The sequence below is a fragment of the Leptopilina heterotoma genome, unplaced genomic scaffold (assembly GCF_015476425.1).
Source record: "Leptopilina heterotoma isolate Lh14 unplaced genomic scaffold, ASM1547642v1 Lhet_27, whole genome shotgun sequence".
NCBI lineage: Eukaryota > Metazoa > Arthropoda > Insecta > Hymenoptera > Figitidae > Leptopilina > Leptopilina heterotoma.
The window spans coordinates 842,405-859,656 of record NW_025110978.1 but is presented as its reverse complement, the minus strand read 5'-3'; the positions used below and the strand labels follow the sequence as shown (position 1 = coordinate 859,656).

The following is a 17,252-nucleotide window of genomic DNA, read 5'->3' as shown; positions in this document are numbered from 1 at the left end:
TATTTGTTTTTGTTTAGAATATTTTGTAATACTTTTCTTTTCTGCAGAATATTTTTCGAATATTTCTCTTGTTTTAAAAAATCTTTTAAGATGATTTCTTTTACTTCATTTTTCAAATGTAATAAAATATTTATTTTTTCTGGAAAATTTTTAACATTATTTCTTTTTTCATTAAGGAATATTTTGGAATATTTTATTTTTGAACGTATTCTTTTGCAGTGTTAATATTTTTTTTCGGGAATACTTTGGAATATTTCTCATTTCTTTATTTCTATGAACATTTTGAAGTACTTCTTTTATCTTTTAGGGACTATTTTTGAATACTTCTATATCCGTTGGAGAATATTTAGGAATACTTTTCTATTATGTGAAATACTTGGAATATTTCTATTCATTTAGAATAGAAAATATAAATAAAATTTCTGTAACCTAGTAACAGTAACACATTTATTGATGGGAAAAATTCATCCTAAAGAAACTGTGAAATATTCTTTACTCCGTTTCAACCTTATTCTAATGGAATATTTTTTTAAATATCCTGAAGAAAAGATTAAATATTCTATATTTCATTTCAATATTTGTCCACTGGATACATATTTTTTTTATCCTAGGAATTCTGTGAAACATTCTCTTTTTCGTTTCAATCATATTCCAATGGAATATTTATATATACCCAATATCCAAATCCAATAATATCGAAATATCCTAAAAAACCGATGAATTATTTCCAAACCCCAACAATGTTTCTCGAATGATAATTTAATTTCACACGATTTCTAAATGCAGAACTAAGTTTATTTATTATGTGTATATATAGGTGTGTGTGTGTGTATGGTTTTCATCGTTATTTAAACGACCATAACGACTCGTGGTAATTTTATTGTTTTGTCAAGCTTGTTCAAACAAAGTTCTTTGGAAGAAGGAGAGAAAGAGTGATTCATTTACATCTCAGAAGAGATTATTATGCATCATTGTATGTATAGAGAAAGAAAGAGAGAGAGAGAGCAAGAGAGAATGAAAGAATAAAAAGAAGGAAGAGTGGGGGAGGGAAATAAGTTTAGCCCGGCCAAGTGTTACTTCCTGTGAGCACATATAGGAATAGGCACTTAAATCTTAACATGTGTTTACGATCTTCATTTGTCCTCGCAGGCAGTTTACATTCGAATTACTGGTACTTTGCAAAGAGAGTCCGTCGCACGAGCTTGACTGCCCACGTCTTCGAGCCCTTTTCATTTTTAAATCATATAATACACCTACATACATAATTCTCCCTCGTCATCAGAGAGAGATGAGAGAGTCCCAACACTCGTAAAATCATCCGTTCATCATGTTGCCATTTGATGACAGGTCCACTTCCGTCGTGAATTACTTACACGTGCCCTTTTTTTCTTTTGGGCTGAAAAAGAGAGGGGGGAGGATGAATTTCTCTGTAAAGGATCCAAAGGTTTTAAAATTGTAATGAGCAGCAGGAAGATCATCATGTTGATGGACTATACTCATTTACTTCCGGTCGTACATCAAAATGATTATTGTTCCTTCTAATATTTCTTCATCACTCTAACTGGCCTGATGATAAATAAATAAAATTTGCACTTGACCCGAAATTTGTGCTCGACAATCAAGGTACAACGACCCTGCTCTTTTTTTCGTAGTGTGGTTGTTGGTATTTTTATTCATGACACACTTAAATTGATCTAATGCAGTCTAAGCGCAGTAATTATCAATAAGAATTAAGATTATTTATTATTACTTATTTTTTGTCATTTATTTACTCTAATTTATTTATTGCAATTAATAAGATTACAATTAATAAGATGATCATAATTAGTTGATTGATCATTCGATTCAATTCTGTTTGTTGATCAACTGAACGTATTTGTTTTATTATTTCTGAAGAATATTGGATGATTACCTAATGGATTCGATTTTAATCATTGTAATTGTAATAATTAATAGTCTTTGCTATGATTATTTATTAACTTTAATTTATTTATTCTTATTTATGTATTGTAATTTTTTTATTCTTATTTATTTATTGTAATTTCTTTATTTATTCTAATTAATAAGATTGTATTGTAATTATTTGATTCAATTCAATTTGTTGATCAACTGATCGGATTTTTTTTCTTCCTGAAAAATATTGGATGATCGTCCAATAAATTCGATTATTGCAATAATTTGTTTTTTGTTGCAAAAAATAATCTTTGTTCGAATTATTTATGATTATTTATTTGTTGTAATTGATAAGACTGAATTGTAATTACTTGATTGATCAGTCGATTGCATTCTGCTTGGCGATCATTTATAACTGATAAAAATGCTCTGATTAATCTCGGAAAATATTGGATCATCACTAAATGAATTCAATTTTAATTATTGCGATCAGTGGATTACTCTCGATAATTTACTGTATAGAATTCAATTGGACGATCAAATAATGCATCATCGGAAGCAGCGAATAATCAATTAGAGGCCATACAACTGTTAATTACCAAAGAATTCAACTGAATTATCAATTAATAATGTTATAATCAATCAATTGGATTGAATTCGATGATCTAAATATTATACTCAATCATCTGGATTTGATTCGATGATCTCAGCTTTACATTCGATTATCTGAACTCAATTTTATGATCTGAATATTATACTCGATCATCTGAATTGAAATCGATGCTCTGAATTTTATATTCTATCATCTGGGTTGGATTCGATCAACTGGATTCCATATTCGATCATCTGGATTGAATTCAATGATCTGATTTTTATACTCGATCATTTGGATTCCATAATCGATCATCTAGATTCCATATCCCTATAAATCTAAATCTAAATCATGGAATTTAAATTCCATAATGCATCAACTAATTAATCCAATTTCGTAATAAACAATTTAAAACCAACTTAGATAATGATCCTTGGAAATCAATTAGCGGTGCAAACTAATGAAATCGATATAATGATTGATCACGCGATAGATTCAATTCGTAGATCAAAGTAGTATAATGAAATCAGCTAATTGATCAAGTGATAATATCAACTGATCACAATTAATTACTCGCAACTGATCCAGACAAAAAATATAGAAATTGGTCAATGAAATGATCGAATCAGTTGAGTTTATTCTTAATGCGCACTTCAGAATATATTGCTCCATTATCATTTCATCCTCACTCTGTAGATAAGCCATAAATTCATTTTTATTACACACATTACATTAAATTCCAGTCACGGGACACCCACGTGAGTAACACTGAGTTTCAAATTTTTCCGAAATACCGTATGAAACGGCATATTTGATATTTTATTATTTTTGTGTTTATTGGTATTTTTATTTTTGCCTATTTTTATTTTTGTTTGTATTTTCATTCGTATTTTCATTTATATTTTTATTTGAATTTTTATTTATACTCGTACCTATTTTCTTATTTTTGTTTAAATTTGTATTTGTATTTTTTTGTATCAATAACAATTTTTTTATTTTTTTTTTGTATTTTAATTTGTATTTGTATTTTTGATTTTTTGGTTGTATTCGCACCTATTTTTATTTATATTTGTATTTTCGTTAGTATTTCTATTTTTTTTTTGTATTAGTAACTATTTTTGATTTTTGTTTGTATTTTAATTTGTATTTGTATATTTATTTTTGTATTTGTATTTTCATCTGTGCTTTTATCTGTATTTTTTGTATCCGTTCCTATTTTTATTTTTTTTGTAATTGTATTTGTATTCTTGTTGATTTTTTGTTTGTATTTGTACCTATTTTTATCTGTATTTTGTTGTATTAGAAACTATTTTTTAATTTTCGTTTGTTCCTTGTTTGTATTTTAATTTGTATTTGTATATTTTTTATCATTATTTCCATCCTACCTATTTTTATTTTTGCTTAAATTTGTATTTGTATTTTTTTGTATTAATGATCATTTTTTTATTTTTGTTTATATTAGAATTTGTATTTTTGATTTTTTGGTTGTATTCGCACCTATTTTTATTAATATTTGTATTTTCGTTACTATTTCTATTTATTCTTTTGTATTAGTAACTATTTTTTATTTTTGTTTGTATTTTAATTTGTATTTGTGTATTTATTTTTGTATTTGTATTTTTATTTGTTTTGTTGCCTGTATTTTTTGTAATCGTACCTATTTATATTTTTGTTTGTATTTTTATTTGTAGTTTTTTTTTTTTTTTTTTATTTTTTATTTTTTTTTTTTTATTTTTTTGTAATTATATTTGTATTTGTATTTTTGTTTTTTTGTTTGTATTTGTACCTATTTTTATCTGTATTTGTATTTTTTAGTATTAGAAACTATTTTTTAATTCTTGTTTGTATTTTAATTTGTATTGGTACCTATATTTTTATTTTTATTTAAATTTGTATTTGTATTTTTATTTGTATTCGTACTTGGATTTTGTTGTATTAATAACAATTTTTTTAATTTTTGTTTGTATTTTAATTTGTATTTGTATGTTTTTCTTTGGTTTTTGTACTTATTTTTATTTGTATTCGAACCTATTTTTATTTTTGTATGTATTTTAATTTGTATTTGTATGTTTTTCTTTGGTGTTTGTACTTATTTTTATTTATATTCGTACCTATTTTTATTTTTGTTTGTATTTTTATTTGCAGTTTCGTTTCTTTCATTTTTTTGTAATTATATTTGTATTTGTATTTTTTGTTTCTTTGTTTTTATTTGTACCTATTTTATATGTATTTGTATTTTTTTTGTATTAGAAACTATTTTTTAATTTTTTTTTTGAATTTTAATTTGTATTTGTATATTTTTTATCTATATTATTTGCATTCGTATCTATTTTTATTTTCGTTTACATTTGTATTTGTATTTTTATTTGTTTTGTACTTGGATTTTGTTGTATTTGTGTTAATAACTATTTCTTCATTTTTGTTTGTTTTTTAATTTGTATTTGTATTTTTTTCTTTTGTTTTTGTACCTATGTTTATTTGTATTCGTACCTATTTTTACTTTTGGTTGTATTTTCATTTGTAGTTTTGTTTATTTAATTTTTATTTCTGTAATTATATTTGTCTTTTTGTTTCTTTATTTGTATTCAAATAAAATGTATATATATATATATATATATATATATATATATATATATATATATATATATATATATATATATATATATATATATATATATATATATTTTCTATTATAATTTGTATTTGTATTTTTTTCTACCAGAACCTATTTTTTTATTTTGGTTTGTATGTTAATTCGTATTCGTACTTGTATTTGTTCTTTTATCTGTATTTTTGTATTTTTGTTTGTATTATTTGTATTAATTCCTATTTTTTTGTATTTTTATTTTTATTTATATCTATTTTTCTTATTTGTAAATTTATTTATTTGTATTTTCATTTATTTTTATATTTTATTTTTATTGTTTATCATTTAATAGCGCAATAATAAGACCAACAATAATTCGAATAAATAAGTTCAGCTGGTATATTTATAACAAGCTTATAATATGCCTTTGGAAATGGCTTTCATCGTATATTCGCGGGGGTGTGGCGCATTTCGATACGATATACAGGTAATAACAGACTCTCCAATTTATACACATATCCAACATACATTATTGGTATGAGGCGAAACTGTATTATAATGGCTTTTTGCCACTGTGAGTCGAGTTCCAGAGTGCCATATGTATATATCGGCAAATCAAGCTTGAAGCGAAAGTCATACTTGCGAGACATTATCTTATTAACGAAAATAACCATGTGTACGTATCGAAATTCAAGTAATTCGCATGATATTATCGCTGCTACTGATCGCCCCGTGGTAATTATATGCAATTGCACTATATACATATATATATATGCTTCTGGATTCTTCCTATACTTTTCTCCTGATGCGCTCTCGTCAAGTTCGAAAGTCAAATTTAAAAGTAAGAAGGAAATTTTTTAAAAAAGTTCTCTCTTCGTAAAATATATATAAGTAGTGCGAGCACTTATGACACATAAGCTGTTGATTGCGTGTCGACGGAAATTGACTTTATTGCGTTGTAAACAATAATTTACCTCATTTTCTATCTACTTGGGAATTTCAAGACTAATTATATTTTTGGACACACACGGAATATATAGAGTTGAAAATTGGCCGGTATTCAATTTTCTCGATTCTAAAACGATCTCTCTCTCTCTCTCCTTATTATAAATGTAAAGTACTTTATGTTTACGATGCTATTCAATTTTATATTTCTGTTTATTGAATTCCGTTTTAAATTTTACATTATTTCTTGTCGACGGTTTGGAAATTTAAAAAAAAATAATTTGGAAAAGAACCAATAGAAATTTTACAATCAGAAAGTTAATTATTGAAAAAAATTAGTTTGAAAAACAAGCAATAAAAATTGTAAGATCGGAAAGTTAATTAGATTTTGAGTTGATTGGTGAATCAACTCAAAATCTAATTAACTTTCTGATGGAAAGATGGTAGAAGCAAGTAGCAGATAAGTAAGAAATTAATTGTTTCTTTTTTATCAAATAGGAATGGATTTTCCTAAATAGAATTAGACGAGGAATTCAGTAGATTGATCATTTGCTAAATCATCGCTATATAAAAAAAATCAGTTAGTTGATGAACTGATCCAATTATAATAATTGAATATTACATAGATTGATCAATATACTCAGAAACTGTTAATTTTCCAACTGGATGAATTAATTTCAGCCCAGACAGGGAATATAAGATTAGTGTGGAGAATCAAGTGATCAATCTAATGATCGAATTGATTGAACGATGGAATAACTTGGATGATCCACAAGTGAAGTCAACGACTTGATACTTAGCCACATTCATCAGTTCATTTCATCCATCACTAAATGGAATCGAACGATTAGCCTACAAAATCAGGCAGTTGATCAACTGGTGAAGAAGAATTCACTTCATAAATAATAGAATGACCTGGATGATCCAACAGATCAACACCTCGATCATCAAATATTCAAGAATCATCAGCTGATCAAATGTTGATTTCTACAGAATGTCATCATTTTATAGATCAAAGGGTAAATTCTGCAAATCGATCAGTCAACTGGTAAACAGAATAAATTACTTCTCTAAAAAAACGAATTCATCGAAAGAATTCATTGAATCAAGAATTAATAAAAAATTCTAACGATCAGAAATGAAAACAATAAAATTGCCTTATTTGTATTCAGCATTGTTCGAATTGTACTGAAATTGGAAAGAATTCATTATTGAAGCACTCATAAATCCAGGTGTGAAAAATGTTACGATCCGGAAAAAAAATGATCACTGAATAATGCAGAAGTGAGATTTCTGAATAAAATCATAAATCACATTCTTTTTAGCAATGTAATCCCCCCACCCCTGTTAGAAAATGTTGTCTGATTAAGATTCCAGAGTGGAAGGTCCCCCCCGCGTGTGACAAGAAACAGCAAATTATTCTCCTCGGAGTCGTTAGGAAATGAGTAAAATGAATTTAATCGATCAAGCTTTTGAAAAATTCTAGTAGCGTTTACCCACGCATCTATACAATATACTAGCTATATATATATATATAGTATATGTATACATAATATGTTGAAGTAACTTCCATGCCAGATCCATAAGTCAGTGACTTAGAGAATGAGAAGGGCAGTTCTGACTGGTAAGTGGATCCCCCGTGGTGCCATCCACGAGTTCCACTGCTTGTTAATCGTTCGTATATACTAACGGCGCGTCCATTTATACCATGAATGCAATCCTCTCCTCTCTTTCTGGGATTTTATATATGCGCACTTTGAAACGAGCAAGCACGTGTAAGCGACTGGTGTTAACCGAGATTTAAGTAGACGTACACATGCCGTCCCGGATTTCTTCTCAATGTTGAATCAAGATTGCATCGATCCGTCGCCAGCAACGCTTTTCGTATTCACGCAAAAAACATTTCCTTGATTGACTCCCTTCAAGTTGTTCCAACTTTTCTTGATTTACGGAATATTACCTGATGCTCAATACGATCGTTTCCTTTGATATCTTCCTTCCAAATGTTATACCTTTTCATTCCTCTTCATTCCTCTTCATTCCTTTTCATTTGGAAGTGAAATTTATCAGCGTTAATTACTGTTTTTTGCTTCATTTGCTGATTTAAAATGTGTTTCTCGATCTATAAATGATTTCTATAAGATTATGTTGATCAAACTGATCCAGTTGATCATCCAATATAATGCTTATTATCAGATTATCATTATTCTTTGATGTTATCAGAAGCTTAATGGTAGATGAGGATGATGATGATCAGATGGTGGTATTTTAATCCTCTGATTCTGATCGATTTGATGATTATTCTCTGAATACTGCGGATCATTCTCTGGTTATTGCAGATCATTCTTTGGTTATTGGAGATAAAGTGATCTATTGAAATTAATTAATGCTACCAGTAGGATAAGGAAGAAGTAATTGCCCCTAATGGAATCAGTTTACCAGCACACCAGATGGATTCGGTTTGTTTTAGAATCATCCATTTTTCAATTGGAATGAGTCATTTGAAGAAGATAGAAAGAGGCAAAATGAAAAGAAGATAAGCAAACAGAAAGAAAGACAGAAAAACCGTTTCCATCACCACGTAATCTAACGGTCCTTTTGGGGACCATTAGAAATTACGGACGGACACCAGAATCTCGCTATAAGATTTTCAGCCGTTGGACAGGAAACCCTAAAAAGACAGAAAAATGAAAGAAAGCCAGAAAGAAAGATAGAGAGAAAGACAGAAAAAAGAAAATTTCAGAAAAAGAGAAAAAAAGAAAAACAATAGGAAGAATGGAAAATAGAATCAACAAAGAATTGAAGAATTCGTGAATAGAATGCATTTCTTCACCTGATGGATTTGATTGATTGATATATGTACTCAACTACTTGATTATATGATGCATTGCTAAAGGAGAATTAGATGATCACTGTCAATTTAATAATCAATCATTCGATTGAATGATCAAGTAATAGATTCATATTCGAATGATCAGTTGATCGTCTTTAATTGATCGATGAGTACAACTGGATCCATTTGCGCAAACCATCAACTGATAGACTCCGTGGCATGAGCTGTTAATCATCAGTCAATCAACTGTTTGATTCAGGATCAACCGCTCCAGGATTATTAGTTGATCAACTGCTGCATTCTGGATGATGATCATTAATTGCAGATCGATAGCGTTAATTACCATAATTATTATTGATTGAATCAGATTGTATAGAATAATCAGTTGATTAACCAGTGGATTCTGAACAACCATCAGTTTATTAATTATCACTTGATCTACTGATTTTCTGGCGAGAAATCAATTAAACACTTGATGATTTTGGAAAATCAGTTCATTACTTGATCTACTGATTGTAGAATAATCTACTGATTGTAAAGTAATCTAATGATTGTAGAATAATCTACTGATTAGAGAATAATCAATTGAGTAACTGATGATTTCTTTGGAGCAATCAGTTTATCATTTGATCTACTGAATGATTATGGAGAACAGTTTATCAACTGAAGGATTCAGCAGAAATATTAGTTAACAACGAACCGATTAACTAACAGATTCCGTAGATTAATCAATTGATTGACAGATTTTTTCTTCAGGGCAATCATTTGATTATTCATCACTTGATTTTCCGATAGATTTTGTAGAACCTTTTGCTAGGTGAAGGATTCTTTAGGATTTTTAGTTATATACTCATTCATTACCTGATGTACTGATAGATTCTACTAAATAATCAGTTCACCAATTGATGAATTCTATAAGATCACCAGTTGATCATTCATAGCTTGATTAACTTGTAGCTCTAAAATAATAATTAGTTCACCAACTGATGAATTCAGTGATATTTGTTTAACGTACACAATCAGTTGATCAATTGATCATTTTTGCAGGGTAATTAGATGATTATTCATCACTTGATTTACTATTAGCTCTAGAAATATAATCAGTTGACCAATTAACCAATTCTGAAGCATAAGTTGACCATTCATCACCTGATTGATCATATGATCAACTAATCATTCTGCAGAATGTACAAAATAATTAACTAACTAATTTAAGTAATTATTCAACTGATTATTTAACTAACTATTCAAGTAATTATTCAACTGATTATTTAACTGATTATTTAATTGATTTTTTAACTGATTATTTAACCGATTATTCAACTGATTATTCATCTGGTTATTCTGGAGAATTTACCAGTTGATCAACAGAATAATCTAGTAGCTTCAAAATAAATTAGTTCATCAACTGATGGATTCTGTAGTTTATTTAATCTGCAAAATCAGTGATGTTGTAGGAAGAACATTTGATCACTTATTACTTGATTAACTGTAGGAGAACAAGTTTAGCAACTGATAGATTCTGTCGAATAACCAATTGACCATTTCCTGAATTCCGTGGAACCACCAGTTGATCATTAATCACTCAAATAAGTGGTCGCTTCGAAAAGATAATAAATTCACCAACTGATGAATTCTTTAGGACAGCCAGTTGATCATTAATCACTTGATTAACTGGTAGCTTCAAAATAATAATCAATTCACCAATTGATCAGTTGACAACTGTTAAATTCTTCAAAATAATCAAGTGAATAATCAGTTTTTCCTCTTTTAAATTCTACTAAATGATAAAGAGATCAACTGACGATTCCTTCAGATTAATGAGTTGATCAAATGCTGAATTTTGTCGAATGTGATCATTCTGTTGATCAGCTGGTAAATTCGGCTGAATAATCAGTTGAATAATCAATTGAATAATCAGTAGAATAATCAGTTGAGTAATCAGTTGATTGTCTTCTGAATTCTGCAAAATGATACTTAGATCAACTGATGATTCCCATAGATTAATCAGTTGATCAAATGAAGAATTTTGCAGAATGTGATCATTCTGTTGATCAACTGGTAAATTCTGCATAATAACCAATTAAATAATAATTTCAATTTTTCAATAATTTTTTTTTTTAATTTTCCCAAAATTTTTCAACGAAACAATTGTCAATAGTTTTAAATTGTCATAGTTTTAAATTTATTTTTCATTTCAATAATCAGTTGATTAACTTGTAAATTCTACAGAATGATTACCTGATCATCTGATCAATAATCAACAAGATCCACAAATGAATTGTACAAACAAATCACTTGATTTAGAAAAATTTTCCCTCTCTCACAGTGTACAATTTTCCGTACATGATATCTCTCTCTCTCTCTCTCCCCGAAACGGACCATCATCAACGTTGTTTGCATTTAATTGCCATTAATTACATTCATCTGTTCATAAAATAAAAGCCAAATGGAAACATCTTTCGAGCAATAAATTATTCTAACGTTTATTTAGCGCTGCTCATCGCTCTTTTTATTTCCTCAAGTTGAACGCGCGGGAAAATTAATCCTTAATTAATCTATTCTTGAAATCCTGTAGCGGTTAAAGATTTATGCAGATGCTTACAAAATTGCACGTTTTAACGGTTTTGTATTGCTGCAGGATATTAGTTACAGTCAGATTGAGAAAAATAATCTCGCTCCACCGGCACAGCATCACACTGATTAATTACGTTGTTCATGTAGCTTCCTCACAGCAATAGCACTAATTACTTGTGCGGATTAAAATCCACTTGTTGATGTAGATAAAAATTTCATTATTCCCAGACAATACGAGACAATAATTTCAAGTTATTCTTTTGTTTTAAATTATTTATCTGAATTTGGAAAATTTTTGTAAATTTTCCCAAATAGTTTTAAAAAAAAGGTATTTATTTTTTTCGGATTTTTTTTTTTTGCTTAAATACCTTCTAGTATCATATCGAGCTCTGACTCTTACCCACAGGAATTTCTAGGATAGGCATTTTAAACTCTCGCAACTTGGACTTGGCTGGTTTGTTATCGTGCTCAACCGCAAGGAACGAGCACCTTCAATTTAACCTTAATAAGATGGATGGATCCCGCGAGACTACCCGATATGGAAGGTAACCTCTTGTCCTCTGTATTAAGTGCAATCTAAATCCGCAAAACGAATTAATGTCTCTTTTATACTTCACCGCGAACATATATTTGAATTAATAAGTTGTCAGAAATTCCATTTCTGATTCTATTAGTCAAACATTCCGCTTTACATTCTTTCGATATTCATGGTGCAAGAAAGAAGTGAAAAAAATTAGTGCAAAGAAATGTACGGTGCAGAAAACGACAGTTTTCTGCATCGTACATTTTTTTGCACTCATTTTTTTCACACCGTTTTTTATGATTGGTTGATTAACTAAAAAACCGTCTGAAACGCTAAATCAATTAGTTGATAACTAATTTCATCAGCTGATCGCTTTATCAATTGATTGTTAACTAATTTTACCAGCTGATCGTTCAATCAATTGATTAATAACTAATTTCATCAGCTGATCTCTTCAATGATTATCAACTATAAGCTGATTAATTTTACTCCATTGCGTCATCATCTTGTTGATCCTGTTGATCATTTAGTCAAAATTGGAAATCACCTCATCAAACAGTAGATCATCAGATCAAGTACTATTGATCAACTATCTTCAAAGCAAACAATTTTTGCTTCATCATCCGTCGGTCTCGAAACATTTGTTCCAGAATCAACAAAGTGTCTGCATTAATTCACAGAGTTTCCAAGCATGAATCAAATAATCAAGAGAATAATTTTCAACTAATAAAAGAGCAAAATAAAAGATGCTGATAGAATCGAATTTACATATATCCTATATGTAGTTTTTCAAGAAAAAAATAAAACATAAGAGCAAAAAAGAAAATAATCCGTGTAAATGTTTACACGCTAAAGTGCCGGAAATATATTTTCGCACATATAGTAAAAGAGGAATCACGTTAAAACCATTGAAAGATGTGTGCTAGAGATTAGATTAGTTTTGACAATTATATATAGGAAATATAATCGAGCACCTTCATCGTCCGGCGGGACTCGCTCTCGTCGGCACCCATGACGGCAACACGAGTCGTCACTATATATATATATATAAAACTGGTCGCATAATCGTACAATCTCTTAGACTTGTTTCGTGTTCAGTTATACACGGTGAACGAAAGCCAACGAATGTTTTAGCAAACGCACGCCTCATTATGCATGTATATGCGCTGCATATGGTTCTCATAGCTAATTGCCTGTCCCGCGTGCTTCCATTCGGATAAATTATAACCTTTAGGCCTCTCTCACTCCCACCCTCTCTGAAGAATATTCCGATGAGCAAAACTCATCTTTTTTAAAATGAATAATCCCCATTTAGAAAAAAGAAGAAGAAGAAGAAGGAAAAAAAACTCTTCCTTCCTGAAAGAGATAGTTTAATGGTAATTTACACACTGACCCCATATATTTCTATAGAAAAGAATAATTTGTTTTAACTTTTCTTTCATTTTGTGCGGACAATAAAAAAAAGTATACTTGAGGAATTATAAGGATGATGATTACACTATACTGGCAACTACTGTCTTAATAATAATTGTCCGGTGACTTGACTGATGCAGGAATTAATCATTTTATTAGTAGTTAACAGATAACGATATTCAGACGCAGTGCATGTAATTAGAATTTGAAATGACTCTCGATCAAAATGAGGTTGTAATTTGTAGCGGAAATGGAATTCAAGCTTGGTATATATGGTTTTAATTTGCTTTATTCACGACATTTATATGTTTTTATTTAAATTGTCACTTTATTGCAAGAGTTGTTATCAAAAATAAGTTGTATAGTAAAAATCATTAAGAGAAAATTATTTAATAATTAACACTGACATTATTTTGAAATGTGATCAATCGGACTAGGAAATTTATAAGATTTTTCAATTATTGATTAAAATTTACTTTTTGCTATTTTATTTTATATTTCTATTTTATTTAATTTATTTTATTTTACTGATGATGAATGACTGATAGACGAATATGATTTAATCGAAGAATATTTTGTTGACAATCAGATAGAATATGATTGACCAATGAAAGAATCCACCTGATCAGTGGATGGAAGGAATCAGTCAACTGATTAAGTGATGGAATTCAATGATTGATTCAATAGACGAAACTAAGTTTTTGATTCAATCATTGAAACCAACTGATTGATTTAAAGGGTCAAAATAAGTTCTTGATTCAATTGATAAAAACCAATTGATGGAAGAATCCAACTTCTAGATTCAACCACCGGAATAAAGTTTTTAATTCAATAGTCAAAAACAAGTTTTTGATTATATCACTGGAATAAAGTTGATTAGTTCAACGGATGAAACTAAATTTTTTATTCAGTTATTAGAATCAAGTTATTGATTCAACGGCTCAAAAGAGATTGTTAATTCAATTAACAAACTCATGTGATCAACTTAATCAATGAAAACAATTAACTAATCAATTGATGGAATAAAGCGATTGATTTAATGGAGGAAACTAAGCTTTTGATTCAATCATTAGATCCAAGTGATTGATTCAACGGATCAAAATAAGTTCTCTGTTCAAAAGATGGAAACAAGTTTTTAATTCAGTCAATGGATCAGTTAACTGATCAAGTGATGGAATCTGGATATTAGTTTAATGAATAAAACAAAATTTTTTATTCAGTTATTGATTAAACGGATCAAACGAGGTTGTTGATTCTATTAATGGAATCATGTGACTGATTCAATCAATAGAATCAGTTAACTGATGATCAAGTAATGGAATCAACTAATTGATTCAAAGCATGGAATTTAATTCTTGATTCATTTATTGGAATCATGTTATTGACTCAACTGATCAAACCAAATTGTTGATTCAATCAAAGGGTTCAAGGGCTTCATTCAATCGATGGAATCAAATAATTGATTTAATTAAATTATTCAAGTAATCGATTCAAACGATGGAATCAAGGGATTAATTTAATTAATGTCTTTAAGTGGTCGATTCAAATGATTGAATCAAGTAATTGATTTAATGCATAAAGAAAAATTCTTGATTCAATCGCTGGAATCAAGTGATTGATTCAATTGATGTAATCAAGTTCTTGAATGGAATCAAATCAAACCTGATGAAATTAAAGGATTAATTCAACTAGTGAAATCATTTGATTGATGAAGTTGATGAAATTGATGAAATCAAGTGCTTCATTCAATTGATGGAAGCAGCTAATTGATTCTATTGATGAAATGAAATGATTGGTGTGATTCATGAAACTAATTGATTGATTGAACTGATGGAATAAATAATTTAATGGGTTATTGAAATATTTGGATGTTTCTCAAATAGAATTTATTAGTTGATCATTACTAAATGATTCATTTGCAGATTATCCGAAGAGTTCAGTTCTTTGATCAAATGATACAATTATTTATTAAATTAATTAATTTAATAGTAAATTGATTGACGAATATGCAATCGATTTAAAATTGATTAATTTGTTATTTATTCAATTAATTAACTTGCCATTGATTCAATCGATTACTTTATTAATTGATTAATTTAATTATCCAATCGATTAAATTCATTAAATTAATGAATCTTCCAATTGATTAAATTGATGAATCTTCCAGTTGATTCAAATGACTAGTCATTCAATTGATTCAAATAATTGATTAAATTGATAAATCTTCCAATTGATGGGAATGACTAGTCATCCAATTGATTCAATTGATTAATCATCCGAATGATTCAAATGATTAAATTAATGAATCTTCCAATTGATTCAATTGACTAGTCACCTAATTGATTCAACTGATTAATCATCAAATTAATTAAATTAATGAACCTTTCAATTGATTCAATATTGATTAATCATCAAGTTGTTTCACCAAGTTGATCAAAAAGAGAATAGTGTCCAACAGCTTACAATTGGTTGATCATCCGAACGAATCAATGAGCCAACAGACAATTATTTCAAAAATGGAGTTTTAGTGTAATTTAAATGAATAGTAGACAATTTATTCCTTTAAAATTAATTTAAAGTACAAGTCTACTTTTCGTGTTATAATAAAGTACTCGATTAATTGTCCGACGGAATTAGATTTTGATCAACAGTTTAAATCACTTTAGTTCCAAATACTAGAATGAATTACTTAATTATCTGGTAAAATCGATTAATTGATCATGTGTGGAACTTATTTGATGATCAACCAACAAACGATCATTGATCGAAATTATTATTGATAGTCAATAATATTTGATAATCAATTGTTTAAACAACCAATAGGTTTAATTTAATCAATAAATTTTGATAAAAAAGGCTTTTGACAGGAAGGCTATTTTTCACATTGATCACGATTTTAATCAATTATTATAAATAATTAAATTAAATTAGTTAATCAAACTTCATTAAGTTATATGTTTTCCAGACTGAAGTACTTGTACAATAGTCACTTCTTAGTACAAATTTAATAGTTTGTTTTTGTACAAAAAAATTATTTTAAATTATACATATTCAAAAAAATTGAAATTTTATTTAAAAGAATTAGAAACAAAAAGAAAAGAGGAAAAAAACAATTAAAGTAAGAAAACTTTCAATTGTGTTCGATCTTATCGACTTCGATAGTCTGTCCGACGGAATCAGTCATTTTAGCAAATATTAAAATTTCTTAAGTTTATCATTCAAGAGAATCAATTAAAATACTTTTAGTTTGTTGATAAATTATTTAAATCAATCAGCTGATCAACTTTTGGATTATTTAGTTGATTAGATTCTGGATTGTTCACTTGATAAACATGTGGATTATTTAGTTGAACTTGTGGATTCTTCAATTGTTAAACTTTTGGATTCTTTGCTTGATCAACTTTCAGATTACTTAGTTGATCAACTTTTAGTTTCTTTGGTTGATCAACTTTCGGATCACTTAGTTAATCAACTTTTGAATTATTTACTTGATCAACATATGAATTATTTAATTAAACCTATATGAGTTATTTAATTAAACCTATGAATTATTTAATTAAACTTGTGAATTATTCAATTTATCAACATTTGGACTATTTAGTTGATCAACTTGTGGATTATTTAATTAATAACATTTTGGATTCTTTAGTTGATCAACTAATAAATTATTTAATTTATCAACTTTAGGATCTATTTGTTAGACTCATTAACCAAAAGAATTGACTTCTTTTTGAACTATTTAATTTTTTTTCGTCTAGAATCTAAATATATTAATTAACGAATTAAATCCGCTATTGAATCAAACAAAGCAAATTGTATATTTTTGATAATAAAATAGAATCAATTCATTTGAGGATAAAATGAACCAGTTTAAATGGATCAGTTCGAA

General features: G+C 28.3%; 1 protein-coding gene across 1 annotated transcript in view; it reads right to left on the bottom strand.

Annotated features, from left to right (window-relative positions):
• LOC122503785 (muscle segmentation homeobox-like) overlaps window positions 1–17,252 on the bottom strand; it is a 146,824-nt gene that overhangs the window by 127,060 nt on the left and 2,512 nt on the right. The gene's annotated exons all lie outside the window — the stretch shown is intronic.